This window comes from Labrus bergylta, chromosome 13 (assembly GCF_963930695.1).
Source record: "Labrus bergylta chromosome 13, fLabBer1.1, whole genome shotgun sequence".
In the NCBI taxonomy this organism is placed as follows: domain Eukaryota; kingdom Metazoa; phylum Chordata; class Actinopteri; order Labriformes; family Labridae; genus Labrus; species Labrus bergylta.
The window spans coordinates 8,277,953-8,297,952 of record NC_089207.1 but is presented as its reverse complement, the minus strand read 5'-3'; the positions used below and the strand labels follow the sequence as shown (position 1 = coordinate 8,297,952).

The following is a 20,000-nucleotide window of genomic DNA, read 5'->3' as shown; positions in this document are numbered from 1 at the left end:
TTCTCTCAGTCCTTTCTCCACTAGTGAGGCAACAGCGCCCTCTTCTGGCTAAAGGAGGTATTAAAAGCTTACAGCACCTGGTATTCCCAGGCGGTCTCCCATCCAAGTACTAACCAGGCCCGACCCTGCTTAGCTTCCGAGATCGGACGAGATCGGGCGTGTTCAGGGTGGTATGGCCGTAAGTGAATGAACAGGTTGTTAAAGGGTTATTTATACATACTTAGGTTTAAAGTAACACCTCGCCAAAATTAGAGCAAGTGACTATGACCTAGTTGATTTTATTACTTTTCTACTCAAACGTGTGGGCCTATGGATAGACTTACACTTAATCTTACTAGATTCAGCAATACTTTGACGCTGGGAGTTAACTAAAGACTTGCAGCTTGTTTTTAAGACTTGTTTCACGACTTGCGGGCAAACTGAACGTTCAAACGTCTGATAAACACATTGAACAAACCGATTCCGTGAAGATTAACTTCCCTCTTTCAAAACTGGCCTGGTTAGTACTTGGATGGGAGACCGCCTGGGAATCCCAGGTGCTGTAAGCTTTTAATACCTGCTTCAGCCAGCAGGGGGCGCTGTAACCTCCTGCTATGCACTGCAGTTCTTTTTTTATTTGTCTATCATTGCTTCTACTTTCCTACAAAGTAGCTTACACTGAATTTTGATTGGGGATCATCTATAGCATATATAGGGACTGATTGTAATAATTATGAATTTTCATATAATTAGTAAGTGTTCCTTTGTGATTCCTAATGGAGGATTGTTTTTTTTAATGATTAGTTACAATGGAGAATGTGAGGGGATCAAATATGTATGCCCCACAGGGTTATGATTTCTACATGAAACATTGCAATGGCTGATTTATTCATTTGTCATTCAAGATTACCTCAAAACAAGTAAGTGGTGATAAAAACATAATTTCGAGTTGTCCCTTATATCTTAATCAATCACTGCTTAGGCTACTATAATAATCCTAAATCTTGTGTGCCTTAATGCAACATTTAAACTTATTTCTGCTGTTCACTGTTCACAAGTTTGCAGTATTGAAAACCTTAATAAATCCACAGTAAAAGTGACGATGCAAAATGGTCAACTTCTGAAAAATCGTCAATTGATTCTGAAAAAATATTGATTGATAAGTAAGCATCACTTGTTTGCAGGTTTTTTTTAAATTCAATCTTAATAGTAATCATTTATAATAATTCCTGATTTGGTGTAAATGTTTATTATTGATGTGAAAACATTTATAATGATGGTGAATATTTCCAGTTGAATCAAATGTATAATATGGCTACCAGAGTGTTGTGGGGAAGTAAAGAGTAACCTAAGTACAAGTAATTAAAATATGTTAATGCAGTAGTCCTTACGTAAGTAGGCTACATGTACTTTTTGAATGTAAAACTGAACTTTGAAAACAGCCTCCAGAGAGCGTAATATGTATTAATACTCACTGAAAACATTGATGAAAATTGCAACAACAAAAAAAAAAGAGAGGACAGACTGCCAAATAAAATCATGTTTCATTTTCCACTGGCCTGTTTCTCTCAGTCCTTTCTCCACTAGTGAGGCAACAGCGCCCTCTTCTGGCTAAAGGAGGTATTAAAAGCTTACAGCACCTGGTATTCCCAGGCGGTCTCCCATCCAAGTACTAACCAGGCCCGACCCTGCTTAGCTTCCGAGATCGGACGAGATCGGGCGTGTTCAGGGTGGTATGGCCGTAAGCGAATGAACAGGTTGTTAAAGGGTTATTTATACATACTTAGGTTTAAAGTAACACCTCGCCAAAATTAGAGCAAGTGACTATGACCTAGTTGATTTTATTACTTTTCTACTCAAACGTGTGGGCCTATGGATAGACTTACACTTAATCTTACTAGATTCAGCAATACTTTGACGCTGGGAGTTAACTAAAGACTTGCAGCTTGTTTTTAAGACTTGTTTCACGACTTGCGGGCAAACTGAACGTTCAAACGTCTGATAAACACATTGAACAAACCGATTCCGTGAAGATTAACTTCCCTCTTTCAAAACTGGCCTGGTTAGTACTTGGATGGGAGACCGCCTGGGAATCCCAGGTGCTGTAAGCTTTTAATACCTGCTTCAGCCAGCAGGGGGCGCTGTAACCTCCTGCTATGCACTGCAGTTCTTTTTTTATTTGTCTATCATTGCTTCTACTTTCCTACAAAGTAGCTTACACTGAATTTTGATTGGGGATCATCTATAGCATATATAGGGACTGATTGTAATAATTATGAATTTTCATATAATTAGTAAGTGTTCCTTTGTGATTCCTAATGGAGGATTGTTTTTTTTAATGATTAGTTACAATGGAGAATGTGAGGGGATCAAATATGTATGCCCCACAGGGTTATGATTTCTACATGAAACATTGCAATGGCTGATTTATTCATTTGTCATTCAAGATTACCTCAAAACAAGTAAGTGGTGATAAAAACATAATTTCGAGTTGTCCCTTATATCTTAATCAATCACTGCTTAGGCTACTATAATAATCCTAAATCTTGTGTGCCTTAATGCAACATTTAAACTTATTTCTGCTGTTCACTGTTCACAAGTTTGCAGTATTGAAAACCTTAATAAATCCACAGTAAAAGTGACGATGCAAAATGGTCAACTTCTGAAAAATCGTCAATTGATTCTGAAAAAATATTGATTGATAAGTAAGCATCACTTGTTTGCAGGTTTTTTTTAAATTCAATCTTAATAGTAATCATTTATAATAATTCCTGATTTGGTGTAAATGTTTATTATTGATGTGAAAACATTTATAATGATGGTGAATATTTCCAGTTGAATCAAATGTATAATATGGCTACCAGAGTGTTGTGGGGAAGTAAAGAGTAACCTAAGTACAAGTAATTAAAATATGTTAATGCAGTAGTCCTTACGTAAGTAGGCTACATGTACTTTTTGAATGTAAAACTGAACTTTGAAAACAGCCTCCAGAGAGCATAATATGTATTAATACTCACTGAAAACATTGATGAAAATTGCAACAAAAAAAAAGAGGACAGACTGCCAAATAAAATCATGTTTCATTTTCCACTGGCCTGTTTCTCTCAGTCCTTTCTCCACTAGTGAGGCAACAGCGCCCTCTTCTGGCTAAAGGAGGTATTAAAAGCTTACAGCACCTGGTATTCCCAGGCGGTCTCCCATCCAAGTACTAACCAGGCCCGACCCTGCTTAGCTTCCGAGATCGGGCGTGTTCAGGGTGGTATGGCCGTAAGTGAATGAACAGGTTGTTAAAGGGTTATTTATACATACTTAGGTTTAAAGTAACACCTCGCCAAAATTAGAGCAAGTGACTATGACCTAGTTGATTTTATTACTTTTCTACTCAAACGTGTGGGCCTATGGATAGACTTACACTTAATCTTACTAGATTCAGCAATACTTTGACGCTGGGAGTTAACTAAAGACTTGCAGCTTGTTTTTAAGACTTGTTTCACGACTTGCGGGCAAACTGAACGTTCAAACGTCTGATAAACACATTGAACAAACCGATTCCGTGAAGATTAACTTCCCTCTTTCAAAACTGGCCTGGTTAGTACTTTGATGGGAGACCGCCTGGGAATCCCAGGTGCTGTAAGCTTTTAATACCTGCTTCAGCCAGCAGGGGGCGCTGTAACCTCCTGCTATGCACTGCAGTTCTTTTTTTATTTGTCTATCATTGCTTCTACTTTCCTACAAAGTAGCTTACACTGAATTTTGATTGGGGATCATCTATAGCATATATAGGGACTGATTGTAATAATTATGAATTTTCATATAATTAGTAAGTGTTCCTTTGTGATTCCTAATGGAGGATTGTTTTTTTTAATGATTAGTTACAATGGAGAATGTGAGGGGATCAAATATGTATGCCCCACAGGGTTATGATTTCTACATGAAACATTGCAATGGCTGATTTATTCATTTGTCATTCAAGATTACCTCAAAACAAGTAAGTGGTGATAAAAACATAATTTCGAGTTGTCCCTTATATCTTAATCAATCACTGCTTAGGCTACTATAATAATCCTAAATCTTGTGTGCCTTAATGCAACATTTAAACTTATTTCTGCTGTTCACTGTTCACAAGTTTGCAGTATTGAAAACCTTAATAAATCCACAGTAAAAGTGACGATGCAAAATGGTCAACTTCTGAAAAATCGTCAATTGATTCTGAAAAAATATTGATTGATAAGTAAGCATCACTTGTTTGCAGGTTTTTTTTAAATTCAATCTTAATAGTAATCATTTATAATAATTCCTGATTTGGTGTAAATGTTTATTATTGATGTGAAAACATTTATAATGATGGTGAATATTTCCAGTTGAATCAAATGTATAATATGGCTACCAGAGTGTTGTGGGGAAGTAAAGAGTAACCTAAGTACAAGTAATTAAAATATGTTAATGCAGTAGTCCTTACGTAAGTAGGCTACATGTACTTTTTGAATGTAAAACTGAACTTTGAAAACAGCCTCCAGAGAGCGTAATATGTATTAATACTCACTGAAAACATTGATGAAAATTGCAACAAAAAAAAAGAGGACAGACTGCCAAATAAAATCATGTTTCATTTTCCACTGGCCTGTTTCTCTCAGTCCTTTCTCCACTAGTGAGGCAACAGCGCCCTCTTCTGGCTAAAGGAGGTATTAAAAGCTTACAGCACCTGGTATTCCCAGGCGGTCTCCCATCCAAGTACTAACCAGGCCCGACCCTGCTTAGCTTCTGAGATCGGACGAGATCGGGCGTGTTCAGGGTGGTATGGCTGTAAGCGAATAAACAGGTTGTTAAAGGGTTATTTATACATACTTAGGTTTAAAGTAACACCTCGCCAAAATTAGAGCAAGTGACTATGACCTAGTTGATTTTATTACTTTTCTACTCAAACGTGTGGGCCTATGGATAGACTTACACTTAATCTTACTAGATTCAGCAATACTTTGACGCTGGGAGTTAACTAAAGACTTGCAGCTTGTTTTTAAGACTTGTTTCACGACTTGCGGGCAAACTGAACGTTCAAACGTCTGATAAACACATTGAACAAACCGATTCCGTGAAGATTAACTTCCCTCTTTCAAAACTGGCCTGGTTAGTACTTGGATGGGAGACCGCCTGGGAATCCCAGGTGCTGTAAGCTTTTAATACCTGCTTCAGCCAGCAGGGGGCGCTGTAACCTCCTGCTATGCACTGCAGTTCTTTTTTTATTTGTCTATCATTGCTTCTACTTTCCTACAAAGTAGCTTACACTGAATTTTGATTGGGGATCATCTATAGCATATATAGGGACTGATTGTAATAATTATGAATTTTCATATAATTAGTAAGTGTTCCTTTGTGATTCCTAATGGAGGATTGTTTTTTTTAATGATTAGTTACAATGGAGAATGTGAGGGGATCAAATATGTATGCCCCACAGGGTTATGATTTCTACATGAAACATTGCAATGGCTGATTTATTCATTTGTCATTCAAGATTACCTCAAAACAAGTAAGTGGTGATAAAAACATAATTTCGAGTTGTCCCTTATATCTTAATCAATCACTGCTTAGGCTACTATAATAATCCTAAATCTTGTGTGCCTTAATGCAACATTTAAACTTATTTCTGCTGTTCACTGTTCACAAGTTTGCAGTATTGAAAACCTTAATAAATCCACAGTAAAAGTGACGATGCAAAATGGTCAACTTCTGAAAAATCGTCAATTGATTCTGAAAAAATATTGATTGATAAGTAAGCATCACTTGTTTGCAGGTTTTTTTTAAATTCAATCTTAATAGTAATCATTTATAATAATTCCTGATTTGGTGTAAATGTTTATTATTGATGTGAAAACATTTATAATGATGGTGAATATTTCCAGTTGAATCAAATGTATAATATGGCTACCAGAGTGTTGTGGGGAAGTAAAGAGTAACCTAAGTACAAGTAATTAAAATATGTTAATGCAGTAGTCCTTACTTAAGTAGGCTACATGTACTTTTTGAATGTAAAACTGAACTTTGAAAACAGCCTCCAGAGAGCGTAATATGTATTAATACTCACTGAAAACATTGATGAAAATTGCAACAACAAAAAAAAAAGAGAGGACAGACTGCCAAATAAAATCATGTTTCATTTTCCACTGGCCTGTTTCTCTCAGTCCTTTCTCCACTAGTGAGGCAACAGCGCCCTCTTCTGGCTAAAGGAGGTATTAAAAGCTTACAGCACCTGGTATTCCCAGGCGGTCTCCCATCCAAGTACTAACCAGGCCCGACCCTGCTTAGCTTCCGAGATCGGACGAGATCGGGCGTGTTCAGGGTGGTATGGCCGTAAGCGAATAAACAGGTTGTTAAAGGGTTATTTATACATACTTAGGTTTAAAGTAACACCTCGCCAAAATTAGAGCAAGTGACTATGACCTAGTTGATTTTATTACTTTTCTACTCAAACGTGTGGGCCTATGGATAGACTTACACTTAATCTTACTAGATTCAGCAATACTTTGACGCTGGGAGTTAACTAAAGACTTGCAGCTTGTTTTTAAGACTTGTTTCACGACTTGCGGGCAAACTGAACGTTCAAACGTCTGATAAACACATTGAACAAACCGATTCCGTGAAGATTAACTTCCCTCTTTCAAAACTGGCCTGGTTAGTACTTGGATGGGAGACCGCCTGGGAATCCCAGGTGCTGTAAGCTTTTAATACCTGCTTCAGCCAGCAGGGGGCGCTGTAACCTCCTGCTATGCACTGCAGTTCTTTTTTTATTTGTCTATCATTGCTTCTACTTTCCTACAAAGTAGCTTACACTGAATTTTGATTGGGGATCATCTATAGCATATATAGGGACTGATTGTAATAATTATGAATTTTCATATAATTAGTAAGTGTTCCTTTGTGATTCCTAATGGAGGATTGTTTTTTTTAATGATTAGTTACAATGGAGAATGTGAGGGGATCAAATATGTATGCCCCACAGGGTTATGATTTCTACATGAAACATTGCAATGGCTGATTTATTCATTTGTCATTCAAGATTACCTCAAAACAAGTAAGTGGTGATAAAAACATAATTTCGAGTTGTCCCTTATATCTTAATCAATCACTGCTTAGGCTACTATAATAATCCTAAATCTTGTGTGCCTTAATGCAACATTTAAACTTATTTCTGCTGTTCACTGTTCACAAGTTTGCAGTATTGAAAACCTTAATAAATCCACAGTAAAAGTGACGATGCAAAATGGTCAACTTCTGAAAAATCGTCAATTGATTCTGAAAAAATATTGATTGATAAGTAAGCATCACTTGTTTGCAGGTTTTTTTTAAATTCAATCTTAATAGTAATCATTTATAATAATTCCTGATTTGGTGTAAATGTTTATTATTGATGTGAAAACATTTATAATGATGGTGAATATTTCCAGTTGAATCAAATGTATAATATGGCTACCAGAGTGTTGTGGGGAAGTAAAGAGTAACCTAAGTACAAGTAATTAAAATATGTTAATGCAGTAGTCCTTACTTAAGTAGGCTACATGTACTTTTTGAATGTAAAACTGAACTTTGAAAACAGCCTCCAGAGAGCGTAATATGTATTAATACTCACTGAAAACATTGATGAAAATTGCAACAACAAAAAAAAAAGAGAGGACAGACTGCCAAATAAAATCATGTTTCATTTTCCACTGGCCTGTTTCTCTCAGTCCTTTCTCCACTAGTGAGGCAACAGCGCCCTCTTCTGGCTAAAGGAGGTATTAAAAGCTTACAGCACCTGGTATTCCCAGGCGGTCTCCCATCCAAGTACTAACCAGGCCCGACCCTGCTTAGCTTCCGAGATCGGACGAGATCGGGCGTGTTCAGGGTGGTATGGCCGTAAGCAAATAAACAGGTTGTTAAAGGGTTATTTATACATACTTAGGTTTAAAGTAACACCTCGCCAAAATTAGAGCAAGTGACTATGACCTAGTTGATTTTATTACTTTTCTACTCAAACGTGTGGGCCTATGGATAGACTTACACTTAATCTTACTAGATTCAGCAATACTTTGACGCTGGGAGTTAACTAAAGACTTGCAGCTTGTTTTTAAGACTTGTTTCACGACTTGCGGGCAAACTGAACGTTCAAACGTCTGATAAACACATTGAACAAACCGATTCCGTGAAGATTAACTTCCCTCTTTCAAAACTGGCCTGGTTAGTACTTGGATGGGAGACCGCCTGGGAATCCCAGGTGCTGTAAGCTTTTAATACCTGCTTCAGCCAGCAGGGGGCGCTGTAACCTCCTGCTATGCACTGCAGTTCTTTTTTTATTTGTCTATCATTGCTTCTACTTTCCTACAAAGTAGCTTACACTGAATTTTGATTGGGGATCATCTATAGCATATATAGGGACTGATTGTAATAATTATGAATTTTCATATAATTAGTAAGTGTTCCTTTGTGATTCCTAATGGAGGATTGTTTTTTTTAATGATTAGTTACAATGGAGAATGTGAGGGGATCAAATATGTATGCCCCACAGGGTTATGATTTCTACATGAAACATTGCAATGGCTGATTTATTCATTTGTCATTCAAGATTACCTCAAAACAAGTAAGTGGTGATAAAAACATAATTTCGAGTTGTCCCTTATATCTTAATCAATCACTGCTTAGGCTACTATAATAATCCTAAATCTTGTGTGCCTTAATGCAACATTTAAACTTATTTCTGCTGTTCACTGTTCACAAGTTTGCAGTATTGAAAACCTTAATAAATCCACAGTAAAAGTGACGATGCAAAATGGTCAACTTCTGAAAAATCGTCAATTGATTCTGAAAAAATATTGATTGATAAGTAAGCATCACTTGTTTGCAGGTTTTTTTTAAATTCAATCTTAATAGTAATCATTTATAATAATTCCTGATTTGGTGTAAATGTTTATTATTGATGTGAAAACATTTATAATGATGGTGAATATTTCCAGTTGAATCAAATGTATAATATGGCTACCAGAGTGTTGTGGGGAAGTAAAGAGTAACCTAAGTACAAGTAATTAAAATATGTTAATGCAGTAGTCCTTACTTAAGTAGGCTACATGTACTTTTTGAATGTAAAACTGAACTTTGAAAACAGCCTCCAGAGAGCGTAATATGTATTAATACTCACTGAAAACATTGATGAAAATTGCAACAACAAAAAAAAAAGAGAGGACAGACTGCCAAATAAAATCATGTTTCATTTTCCACTGGCCTGTTTCTCTCAGTCCTTTCTCCACTAGTGAGGCAACAGCGCCCTCTTCTGGCTAAAGGAGGTATTAAAAGCTTACAGCACCTGGTATTCCCAGGCGGTCTCCCATCCAAGTACTAACCAGGCCCGACCCTGCTTAGCTTCCGAGATCGGACGAGATCGGGCGTGTTCAGGGTGGTATGGCCGTAAGCGAATAAACAGGTTGTTAAAGGGTTATTTATACATACTTAGGTTTAAAGTAACACCTCGCCAAAATTAGAGCAAGTGACTATGACCTAGTTGATTTTATTACTTTTCTACTCAAACGTGTGGGCCTATGGATAGACTTACACTTAATCTTACTAGATTCAGCAATACTTTGACGCTGGGAGTTAACTAAAGACTTGCAGCTTGTTTTTAAGACTTGTTTCACGACTTGCGGGCAAACTGAACGTTCAAACGTCTGATAAACACATTGAACAAACCGATTCCGTGAAGATTAACTTCCCTCTTTCAAAACTGGCCTGGTTAGTACTTGGATGGGAGACCGCCTGGGAATCCCAGGTGCTGTAAGCTTTTAATACCTGCTTCAGCCAGCAGGGGGCGCTGTAACCTCCTGCTATGCACTGCAGTTCTTTTTTTATTTGTCTATCATTGCTTCTACTTTCCTACAAAGTAGCTTACACTGAATTTTGATTGGGGATCATCTATAGCATATATAGGGACTGATTGTAATAATTATGAATTTTCATATAATTAGTAAGTGTTCCTTTGTGATTCCTAATGGAGGATTGTTTTTTTTAATGATTAGTTACAATGGAGAATGTGAGGGGATCAAATATGTATGCCCCACAGGGTTATGATTTCTACATGAAACATTGCAATGGCTGATTTATTCATTTGTCATTCAAGATTACCTCAAAACAAGTAAGTGGTGATAAAAACATAATTTCGAGTTGTCCCTTATATCTTAATCAATCACTGCTTAGGCTACTATAATAATCCTAAATCTTGTGTGCCTTAATGCAACATTTAAACTTATTTCTGCTGTTCACTGTTCACAAGTTTGCAGTTTTGAAAACCTTAATAAATCCACAGTAAAAGTGACGATGCAAAATGGTCAACTTCTGAAAAATCGTCAATTGATTCTGAAAAAATATTGATTGATAAGTAAGCATCACTTGTTTGCAGGTTTTTTTTAAATTCAATCTTAATAGTAATCATTTATAATAATTCCTGATTTGGTGTAAATGTTTATTATTGATGTGAAAACATTTATAATGATGGTGAATATTTCCAGTTGAATCAAATGTATATTATGGCTACCAGAGTGTTGTGGGGAAGTAAAGAGTAACCTAAGTACAAGTAATTAAAATATGTTAATGCAGTAGTCCTTACTTAAGTAGGCTACATGTACTTTTTGAATGTAAAACTGAACTTTGAAAACAGCCTCCAGAGAGCGTAATATGTATTAATACTCACTGAAAACATTGATGAAAATTGCAACAACAAAAAAAAAAGAGGACAGACTGCCAAATAAAATCATGTTTCATTTTCCACTGGCCTGTTTCTCTCAGTCCTTTCTCCACTAGTGAGGCAACAGCGCCCTCTTCTGGCTAAAGGAGGTATTAAAAGCTTACAGCACCTGGTATTCCCAGGCGGTCTCCCATCCAAGTACTAACCAGGCCCGACCCTGCTTAGCTTCCGAGATCGGACGAGATCGGGCGTGTTCAGGGTGGTATGGCCGTAAGTGAATAAACAGGTTGTTAAAGGGTTATTTATACATACTTAGGTTTAAAGTAACACCTCGCCAAAATTAGAGCAAGTGACTATGACCTAGTTGATTTTATTACTTTTTTACTCAAACGTGTGGGCCTATGGATAGACTTACACTTAATCTTACTAGATTCAGCAATACTTTGACGCTGGGAGTTAACTAAAGACTTGCAGCTTGTTTTTAAGACTTGTTTCACGACTTGCGGGCAAACTGAACGTTCAAACGTCTGATAAACACATTGAACAAACCGATTCCGTGAAGATTAACTTCCCTCTTTCAAAACTGGCCTGGTTAGTACTTGGATGGGAGACCGCCTGGGAATCCCAGGTGCTGTAAGCTTTTAATACCTGCTTCAGCCAGCAGGGGGCGCTGTAACCTCCTGCTATGCACTGCAGTTCTTTTTTTATTTGTCTATCATTGCTTCTACTTTCCTACAAAGTAGCTTACACTGAATTTTGATTGGGGATCATCTATAGCATATATAGGGACTGATTGTAATAATTATGAATTTTCATATAATTAGTAAGTGTTCCTTTGTGATTCCTAATGGAGGATTGTTTTTTTTAATGGTTAGTTACAATGGAGAATGTGAGGGGATCAAATATGTATGCCCCACAGGGTTATGATTTCTACATGAAACATTGCAATGGCTGATTTATTCATTTGTCATTCAAGATTACCTCAAAACAAGTAAGTGGTGATAAAAACATAATTTCGAGTTGTCCCTTATATCTTAATCAATCACTGCTTAGGCTACTATAATAATCCTAAATCTTGTGTGCCTTAATGCAACATTTAAACTTATTTCTGCTGTTCACTGTTCACAAGTTTGCAGTATTGAAAACCTTAATAAATCCACAGTAAAAGTGACGATGCAAAATGGTCAACTTCTGAAAAATCGTCAATTGATTCTGAAAAAATATTGATTGATAAGTAAGCATCACTTGTTTGCAGGTTTTTTTTAAATTCAATCTTAATAGTAATCATTTATAATAATTCCTGATTTGGTGTAAATGTTTATTATTGATGTGAAAACATTTATAATGATGGTGAATATTTCCAGTTGAATCAAATGTATAATATGGCTACCAGAGTGTTGTGGGGAAGTAAAGAGTAACCTAAGTACAAGTAATTAAAATATGTTAATGCAGTAGTCCTTACTTAAGTAGGCTACATGTACTTTTTGAATGTAAAACTGAACTTTGAAAACAGCCTCCAGAGAGCGTAATATGTATTAATACTCACTGAAAACATTGATGAAAATTGCAACAACAAAAAAAAAAGAGAGGACAGACTGCCAAATAAAATCATGTTTCATTTTCCACTGGCCTGTTTCTCTCAGTCCTTTCTCCACTAGTGAGGCAACAGCGCCCTCTTCTGGCTAAAGGAGGTATTAAAAGCTTACAGCACCTGGTATTCCCAGGCGGTCTCCCATCCAAGTACTAACCAGGCCCGACCCTGCTTAGCTTCCGAGATCGGACGAGATCGGGCGTGTTCAGGGTGGTATGGCCGTAAGCAAATAAACAGGTTGTTAAAGGGTTATTTATACATACTTAGGTTTAAAGTAACACCTCGCCAAAATTAGAGCAAGTGACTATGACCTAGTTGATTTTATTACTTTTCTACTCAAACGTGTGGGCCTATGGATAGACTTACACTTAATCTTACTAGATTCAGCAATACTTTGACGCTGGGAGTTAACTAAAGACTTGCAGCTTGTTTTTAAGACTTGTTTCACGACTTGCGGGCAAACTGAACGTTCAAACGTCTGATAAACACATTGAACAAACCGATTCCGTGAAGATTAACTTCCCTCTTTCAAAACTGGCCTGGTTAGTACTTGGATGGGAGACCGCCTGGGAATCCCAGGTGCTGTAAGCTTTTAATACCTGCTTCAGCCAGCAGGGGGCGCTGTAACCTCCTGCTATGCACTGCAGTTCTTTTTTTATTTGTCTATCATTGCTTCTACTTTCCTACAAAGTAGCTTACACTGAATTTTGATTGGGGATCATCTATAGCATATATAGGGACTGATTGTAATAATTATGAATTTTCATATAATTAGTAAGTGTTCCTTTGTGATTCCTAATGGAGGATTGTTTTTTTTAATGATTAGTTACAATGGAGAATGTGAGGGGATCAAATATGTATGCCCCACAGGGTTATGATTTCTACATGAAACATTGCAATGGCTGATTTATTCATTTGTCATTCAAGATTACCTCAAAACAAGTAAGTGGTGATAAAAACATAATTTCGAGTTGTCCCTTATATCTTAATCAATCACTGCTTAGGCTACTATAATAATCCTAAATCTTGTGTGCCTTAATGCAACATTTAAACTTATTTCTGCTGTTCACTGTTCACAAGTTTGCAGTATTGAAAACCTTAATAAATCCACAGTAAAAGTGACGATGCAAAATGGTCAACTTCTGAAAAATCGTCAATTGATTCTGAAAAAATATTGATTGATAAGTAAGCATCACTTGTTTGCAGGTTTTTTTTAAATTCAATCTTAATAGTAATCATTTATAATAATTCCTGATTTGGTGTAAATGTTTATTATTGATGTGAAAACATTTATAATGATGGTGAATATTTCCAGTTGAATCAAATGTATAATATGGCTACCAGAGTGTTGTGGGGAAGTAAAGAGTAACCTAAGTACAAGTAATTAAAATATGTTAATGCAGTAGTCCTTACTTAAGTAGGCTACATGTACTTTTTGAATGTAAAACTGAACTTTGAAAACAGCCTCCAGAGAGCGTAATATGTATTAATACTCACTGAAAACATTGATGAAAATTGCAAGAACAAAAAAAAAAGAGAGGACAGACTGCCAAATAAAATCATGTTTCATTTTCCACTGGCCTGTTTCTCTCAGTCCTTTCTCCACTAGTGAGGCAACAGCGCCCTCTTCTGGCTAAAGGAGGTATTAAAAGCTTACAGCACCTGGTATTCCCAGGCGGTCTCCCATCCAAGTACTAACCAGGCCCGACCCTGCTTAGCTTCCGAGATCGGACGAGATCGGGCGTGTTCAGGGTGGTATGGCCGTAAGCGAATAAACAGGTTGTTAAAGGGTTATTTATACATACTTAGGTTTAAAGTAACACCTCGCCAAAATTAGAGCAAGTGACTATGACCTAGTTGATTTTATTACTTTTCTACTCAAACGTGTGGGCCTATGGATAGACTTACACTTAATCTTACTAGATTCAGCAATACTTTGACGCTGGGAGTTAACTAAAGACTTGCAGCTTGTTTTTAAGACTTGTTTCACGACTTGCGGGCAAACTGAACGTTCAAACGTCTGATAAACACATTGAACAAACCGATTCCGTGAAGATTAACTTCCCTCTTTCAAAACTGGCCTGGTTAGTACTTGGATGGGAGACCGCCTGGGAATCCCAGGTGCTGTAAGCTTTTAATACCTGCTTCAGCCAGCAGGGGGCGCTGTAACCTCCTGCTATGCACTGCAGTTCTTTTTTTATTTGTCTATCATTGCTTCTACTTTCCTACAAAGTAGCTTACACTGAATTTTGATTGGGGATCATCTATAGCATATATAGGGACTGATTGTAATAATTATGAATTTTCATATAATTAGTAAGTGTTCCTTTGTGATTCCTAATGGAGGATTGTTTTTTTTAATGATTAGTTACAATGGAGAATGTGAGGGGATCAAATATGTATGCCCCACAGGGTTATGATTTCTACATGAAACATTGCAATGGCTGATTTATTCATTTGTCATTCAAGATTACCTCAAAACAAGTAAGTGGTGATAAAAACATAATTTCGAGTTGTCCCTTATATCTTAATCAATCACTGCTTAGGCTACTATAATAATCCTAAATCTTGTGTGCCTTAATGCAACATTTAAACTTATTTCTGCTGTTCACTGTTCACAAGTTTGCAGTTTTGAAAACCTTAATAAATCCACAGTAAAAGTGACGATGCAAAATGGTCAACTTCTGAAAAATCGTCAATTGATTCTGAAAAAATATTGATTGATAAGTAAGCATCACTTGTTTGCAGGTTTTTTTTAAATTCAATCTTAATAGTAATCATTTATAATAATTCCTGATTTGGTGTAAATGTTTATTATTGATGTGAAAACATTTATAATGATGGTGAATATTTCCAGTTGAATCAAATGTATATTATGGCTACCAGAGTGTTGTGGGGAAGTAAAGAGTAACCTAAGTACAAGTAATTAAAATATGTTAATGCAGTAGTCCTTACTTAAGTAGGCTACATGTACTTTTTGAATGTAAAACTGAACTTTGAAAACAGCCTCCAGAGAGCGTAATATGTATTAATACTCACTGAAAACATTGATGAAAATTGCAACAACAAAAAAAAAAGAGGACAGACTGCCAAATAAAATCATGTTTCATTTTCCACTGGCCTGTTTCTCTCAGTCCTTTCTCCACTAGTGAGGCAACAGCGCCCTCTTCTGGCTAAAGGAGGTATTAAAAGCTTACAGCACCTGGTATTCCCAGGCGGTCTCCCATCCAAGTACTAACCAGGCCCGACCCTGCTTAGCTTCCGAGATCGGACGAGATCGGGCGTGTTCAGGGTGGTATGGCCGTAAGTGAATAAACAGGTTGTTAAAGGGTTATTTATACATACTTAGGTTTAAAGTAACACCTCGCCAAAATTAGAGCAAGTGACTATGACCTAGTTGATTTTATTACTTTTTTACTCAAACGTGTGGGCCTATGGATAGACTTACACTTAATCTTACTAGATTCAGCAATACTTTGACGCTGGGAGTTAACTAAAGACTTGCAGCTTGTTTTTAAGACTTGTTTCACGACTTGCGGGCAAACTGAACGTTCAAACGTCTGATAAACACATTGAACAAACCGATTCCGTGAAGATTAACTTCCCTCTTTCAAAACTGGCCTGGTTAGTACTTGGATGGGAGACCGCCTGGGAATCCCAGGTGCTGTAAGCTTTTAATACCTGCTTCAGCCAGCAGGGGGCGCTGTAACCTCCTGCTATGCACTGCAGTTCTTTTTTTATTTGTCTATCATTGCTTCTACTTTCCTACAAAGTAGCTTACACTGAATTTTGATTGGGGATCATCTATAGCATATATAGGGACTGATTGTAATAATTATGAATTTTCATATAATTAGTAAGTGTTCCTTTGTGATTCCTAATGGAGGATTGTTTTTTTTAATGGTTAGTTACAATGGAGAATGTGAGGGGATCAAATATGTATGCCCCACAGGGTTATGATTTCTACATGAAACATTGCAATGGCTGATTTATTCATTTGTCATTCAAGATTACCTCAAAACAAGTAAGTGGTGATAAAAACATAATTTCGAGTTGTCCCTTATATCTTAATCAATCACTGCTTAGGCTACTATAATAATCCTAAATCTTGTGTGCCTTAATGCAACATTTAAACTTATTTCTGCTGTTCACTGTTCACAATTTTGCAGTATTGAAAACCTTAATAAATCCACAGTAAAAGTGACGATGCAAAATGGTCAACTTCTGAAAAATCGTCAATTGATTCTGAAAAAATATTGATTGATAAGTAAGCATCACTTGTTTGCAGGTTTTTTTTAAATTCAATCTTAATAGTAATCATTTATAATAATTCCTGATTTGGTGTAAATGTTTATTATTGATGTGAAAACATTTATAATGATGGTGAATATTTCCAGTTGAATCAAATGTATATTATGGCTACCAGAGTGTTGTGGGGAAGTAAAGAGTAACCTAAGTACAAGTAATTAAAATATGTTAATGCAGTAGTCCTTACTTAAGTAGGCTACATGTACTTTTTGAATGTAAAACTGAACTTTGAAAACAGCCTCCAGAGAGCGTAATATGTATTAATACTCACTGAAAACATTGATGAAAATTGCAAGAACAAAAAAAAAAGAGAGGACAGACTGCCAAATAAAATCATGTTTCATTTTCCACTGGCCTGTTTCTCTCAGTCCTTTCTCCACTAGTGAGGCAACAGCGCCCTCTTCTGGCTAAAGGAGGTATTAAAAGCTTACAGCACCTGGTATTCCCAGGCGGTCTCCCATCCAAGTACTAACCAGGCCCGACCCTGCTTAGTTTCCGAGATCGGACGAGATCGGGCGTGTTCAGGGTGGTATGGCCGTAAGCGAATAAACAGGTTGTTAAAGGGTTATTTATACATACTTAGGTTTAAAGTAACACCTCGCCAAAATTAGAGCAAGTGACTATGACCTAGTTGATTTTATTACTTTTCTACTCAAACGTGTGGGCCTATGGATAGACTTACACTTAATCTTACTAGATTCAGCAATACTTTGACGCTGGGAGTTAACTAAAGACTTGCAGCTTGTTTTTAAGACTTGTTTCACGACTTGCGGGCAAACTGAACGTTCAAACGTCTGATAAACACATTGAACAAACCGATTCCGTGAAGATTAACTTCCCTCTTTCAAAACTGGCCTGGTTAGTACTTGGATGGGAGACCGCCTGGGAATCCCAGGTGCTGTAAGCTTTTAATACCTGCTTCAGCCAGCAGGGGGCGCTGTAACCTCCTGCTATGCACTGCAGTTCTTTTTTTATTTGTCTATCATTGCTTCTACTTTCCTACAAAGTAGCTTACACTGAATTTTGATTGGGGATCATCTATAGCATATATAGGGACTGATTGTAATAATTATGAATTTTCATATAATTAGTAAGTGTTCCTTTGTGATTCCTAATGGAGGATTGTTTTTTTTAATGATTAGTTACAATGGAGAATGTGAGGGGATCAAATATGTATGCCCCACAGGGTTATGATTTCTACATGAAACATTGCAATGGCTGATTTATTCATTTGTCATTCAAGATTACCTCAAAACAAGTAAGTGGTGATAAAAACATAATTTCGAGTTGTCCCTTATATCTTAATCAATCACTGCTTAGGCTACTATAATAATCCTAAATCTTGTGTGCCTTAATGCAACATTTAAACTTATTTCTGCTGTTCACTGTTCACAAGTTTGCAGTTTTGAAAACCTTAATAAATCCACAGTAAAAGTGACGATGCAAAATGGTCAACTTCTGAAAAATCGTCAATTGATTCTGAAAAAATATTGATTGATAAGTAAGCATCACTTGTTTGCAGGTTTTTTTTAAATTCAATCTTAATAGTAATCATTTATAATAATTCCTGATTTGGTGTAAATGTTTATTATTGATGTGAAAACATTTATAATGATGGTGAATATTTCCAGTTGAATCAAATGTATAATATGGCTACCAGAGTGTTGTGGGGAAGTAAAGAGTAACCTAAGTACAAGTAATTAAAATATGTTAATGCAGTAGTCCTTACTTAAGTAGGCTACATGTACTTTTTGAATGTAAAACTGAACTTTGAAAACAGCCTCCAGAGAGCGTAATATGTATTAATACTCACTGAAAACATTGATGAAAATTGCAAGAACAAAAAAAAAAGAGAGGACAGACTGCCAAATAAAATCATGTTTCATTTTCCACTGGCCTGTTTCTCTCAGTCCTTTCTCCACTAGTGAGGCAACAGCGCCCTCTTCTGGCTAAAGGAGGTATTAAAAGCTTACAGCACCTGGTATTCCCAGGCGGTCTCCCATCCAAGTACTAACCAGGCCCGACCCTGCTTAGCTTCCGAGATCGGACGAGATCGGGCGTGTTCAGGGTGGTATGGCCGTAAGCGAATAAACAGGTTGTTAAAGGGTTATTTATACATACTTAGGTTTAAAGTAACACCTCGCCAAAATTAGAGCAAGTGACTATGACCTAGTTGATTTTATTACTTTTCTACTCAAACGTGTGGGCCTATGGATAGACTTACACTTAATCTTACTAGATTCAGCAATACTTTGACGCTGGGAGTTAACTAAAGACTTGCAGCTTGTTTTTAAGACTTGTTTCACGACTTGCGGGCAAACTGAACGTTCAAACGTCTGATAAACACATTGAACAAACCGATTCCGTGAAGATTAACTTCCCTCTTTCAAAACTGGCCTGGTTAGTACTTGGATGGGAGACCGCCTGGGAATCCCAGGTGCTGTAAGCTTTTAATACCTGCTTCAGCCAGCAGGGGGCGCTGTAACCTCCTGCTATGCACTGCAGTTCTTTTTTTATTTGTCTATCATTGCTTCTACTTTCCTACAAAGTAGCTTACACTGAATTTTGATTGGGGATCATCTATAGCATATATAGGGACTGATTGTAATAATTATGAATTTTCATATAATTAGTAAGTGTTCCTTTGTGATTCCTAATGGAGGATTGTTTTTTTTAATGATTAGTTACAATGGAGAATGTGAGGGGATCAAATATGTATGCCCCACAGGGTTATGATTTCTACATGAAACATTGCAATGGCTGATTTATTCATTTGTCATTCAAGATTACCTCAAAACAAGTAAGTGGTGATAAAAACATAATTTCGAGTTGTCCCTTATATCTTAATCAATCACTGCTTAGGCTACTATAATAATCCTAAATCTTGTGTGCCTTAATGCAACATTTAAACTTATTTCTGCTGTTCACTGTTCACAAGTTTGCAGTTTTGAAAACCTTAATAAATCCACAGTAAAAGTGACGATGCAAAATGGTCAACTTCTGAAAAATCGTCAATTGATTCTGAAAAAATATTGATTGATAAGTAAGCATCACTTGTTTGCAGGTTTTTTTTAAATTCAATCTTAATAGTAATCATTTATAATAATTCCTGATTTGGTGTAAATGTTTATTATTGATGTGAAAACATTTATAATGATGGTGAATATTTCCAGTTGAATCAAATGTATATTATGGCTACCAGAGTGTTGTGGGGAAGTAAAGAGTAACCTAAGTACAAGTAATTAAAATATGTTAATGCAGTAGTCCTTACTTAAGTAGGCTACATGTACTTTTTGAATGTAAAACTGAACTTTGAAAACAGCCTCCAGAGAGCGTAATATGTATTAATACTCACTGAAAACATTGATGAAAATTGCAACAACAAAAAAAAAAGAGGACAGACTGCCAAATAAAATCATGTTT

The 20,000-nt window shown here is 36.5% G+C and overlaps 12 non-coding genes and 1 pseudogene across 12 annotated transcripts; all 13 read right to left on the bottom strand.

Moving 5' to 3' along the window:
- Positions 1 to 65: 65 nt before the first annotated feature.
- On the bottom strand, positions 66 to 184 carry LOC136181499 (5S ribosomal RNA). The gene has a single exon (XR_010667846.1). It is a non-coding gene; the product is annotated as a 5S ribosomal RNA (ribosomal RNA).
- A 1,423-nt stretch (positions 185 to 1,607) lies between these two features.
- LOC136182262 (5S ribosomal RNA) lies at positions 1,608 to 1,726 on the bottom strand. Its single transcript, XR_010668580.1, has one exon. It is a non-coding gene; the product is annotated as a 5S ribosomal RNA (ribosomal RNA).
- A 1,417-nt stretch (positions 1,727 to 3,143) lies between these two features.
- Positions 3,144 to 3,252, bottom strand: LOC136181854 (5S ribosomal RNA; annotated as a pseudogene).
- A 1,417-nt stretch (positions 3,253 to 4,669) lies between these two features.
- LOC136181678 (5S ribosomal RNA) lies at positions 4,670 to 4,788 on the bottom strand. Its single transcript, XR_010668025.1, has one exon. It is a non-coding gene; the product is annotated as a 5S ribosomal RNA (ribosomal RNA).
- Positions 4,789 to 6,211: 1,423 nt separating this feature from the next.
- Positions 6,212 to 6,330, bottom strand: LOC136182261 (5S ribosomal RNA). The gene has a single exon (XR_010668579.1). It is a non-coding gene; the product is annotated as a 5S ribosomal RNA (ribosomal RNA).
- A 1,423-nt stretch (positions 6,331 to 7,753) lies between these two features.
- Positions 7,754 to 7,872, bottom strand: LOC136182260 (5S ribosomal RNA). Its single transcript, XR_010668578.1, has one exon. It is a non-coding gene; the product is annotated as a 5S ribosomal RNA (ribosomal RNA).
- Positions 7,873 to 9,295: 1,423 nt separating this feature from the next.
- LOC136182259 (5S ribosomal RNA) lies at positions 9,296 to 9,414 on the bottom strand. Its single transcript, XR_010668577.1, has one exon. It is a non-coding gene; the product is annotated as a 5S ribosomal RNA (ribosomal RNA).
- A 1,421-nt stretch (positions 9,415 to 10,835) lies between these two features.
- On the bottom strand, positions 10,836 to 10,954 carry LOC136181498 (5S ribosomal RNA). The gene has a single exon (XR_010667845.1). It is a non-coding gene; the product is annotated as a 5S ribosomal RNA (ribosomal RNA).
- A 1,423-nt stretch (positions 10,955 to 12,377) lies between these two features.
- LOC136182257 (5S ribosomal RNA) lies at positions 12,378 to 12,496 on the bottom strand. Its single transcript, XR_010668575.1, has one exon. It is a non-coding gene; the product is annotated as a 5S ribosomal RNA (ribosomal RNA).
- Positions 12,497 to 13,919: 1,423 nt separating this feature from the next.
- Positions 13,920 to 14,038, bottom strand: LOC136182256 (5S ribosomal RNA). Its single transcript, XR_010668574.1, has one exon. It is a non-coding gene; the product is annotated as a 5S ribosomal RNA (ribosomal RNA).
- A 1,421-nt stretch (positions 14,039 to 15,459) lies between these two features.
- LOC136181497 (5S ribosomal RNA) lies at positions 15,460 to 15,578 on the bottom strand. Its single transcript, XR_010667844.1, has one exon. It is a non-coding gene; the product is annotated as a 5S ribosomal RNA (ribosomal RNA).
- Positions 15,579 to 17,001: 1,423 nt separating this feature from the next.
- On the bottom strand, positions 17,002 to 17,120 carry LOC136181670 (5S ribosomal RNA). The gene has a single exon (XR_010668017.1). It is a non-coding gene; the product is annotated as a 5S ribosomal RNA (ribosomal RNA).
- Positions 17,121 to 18,543: 1,423 nt separating this feature from the next.
- LOC136182255 (5S ribosomal RNA) lies at positions 18,544 to 18,662 on the bottom strand. Its single transcript, XR_010668573.1, has one exon. It is a non-coding gene; the product is annotated as a 5S ribosomal RNA (ribosomal RNA).
- Positions 18,663 to 20,000: the final 1,338 nt, after the last annotated feature.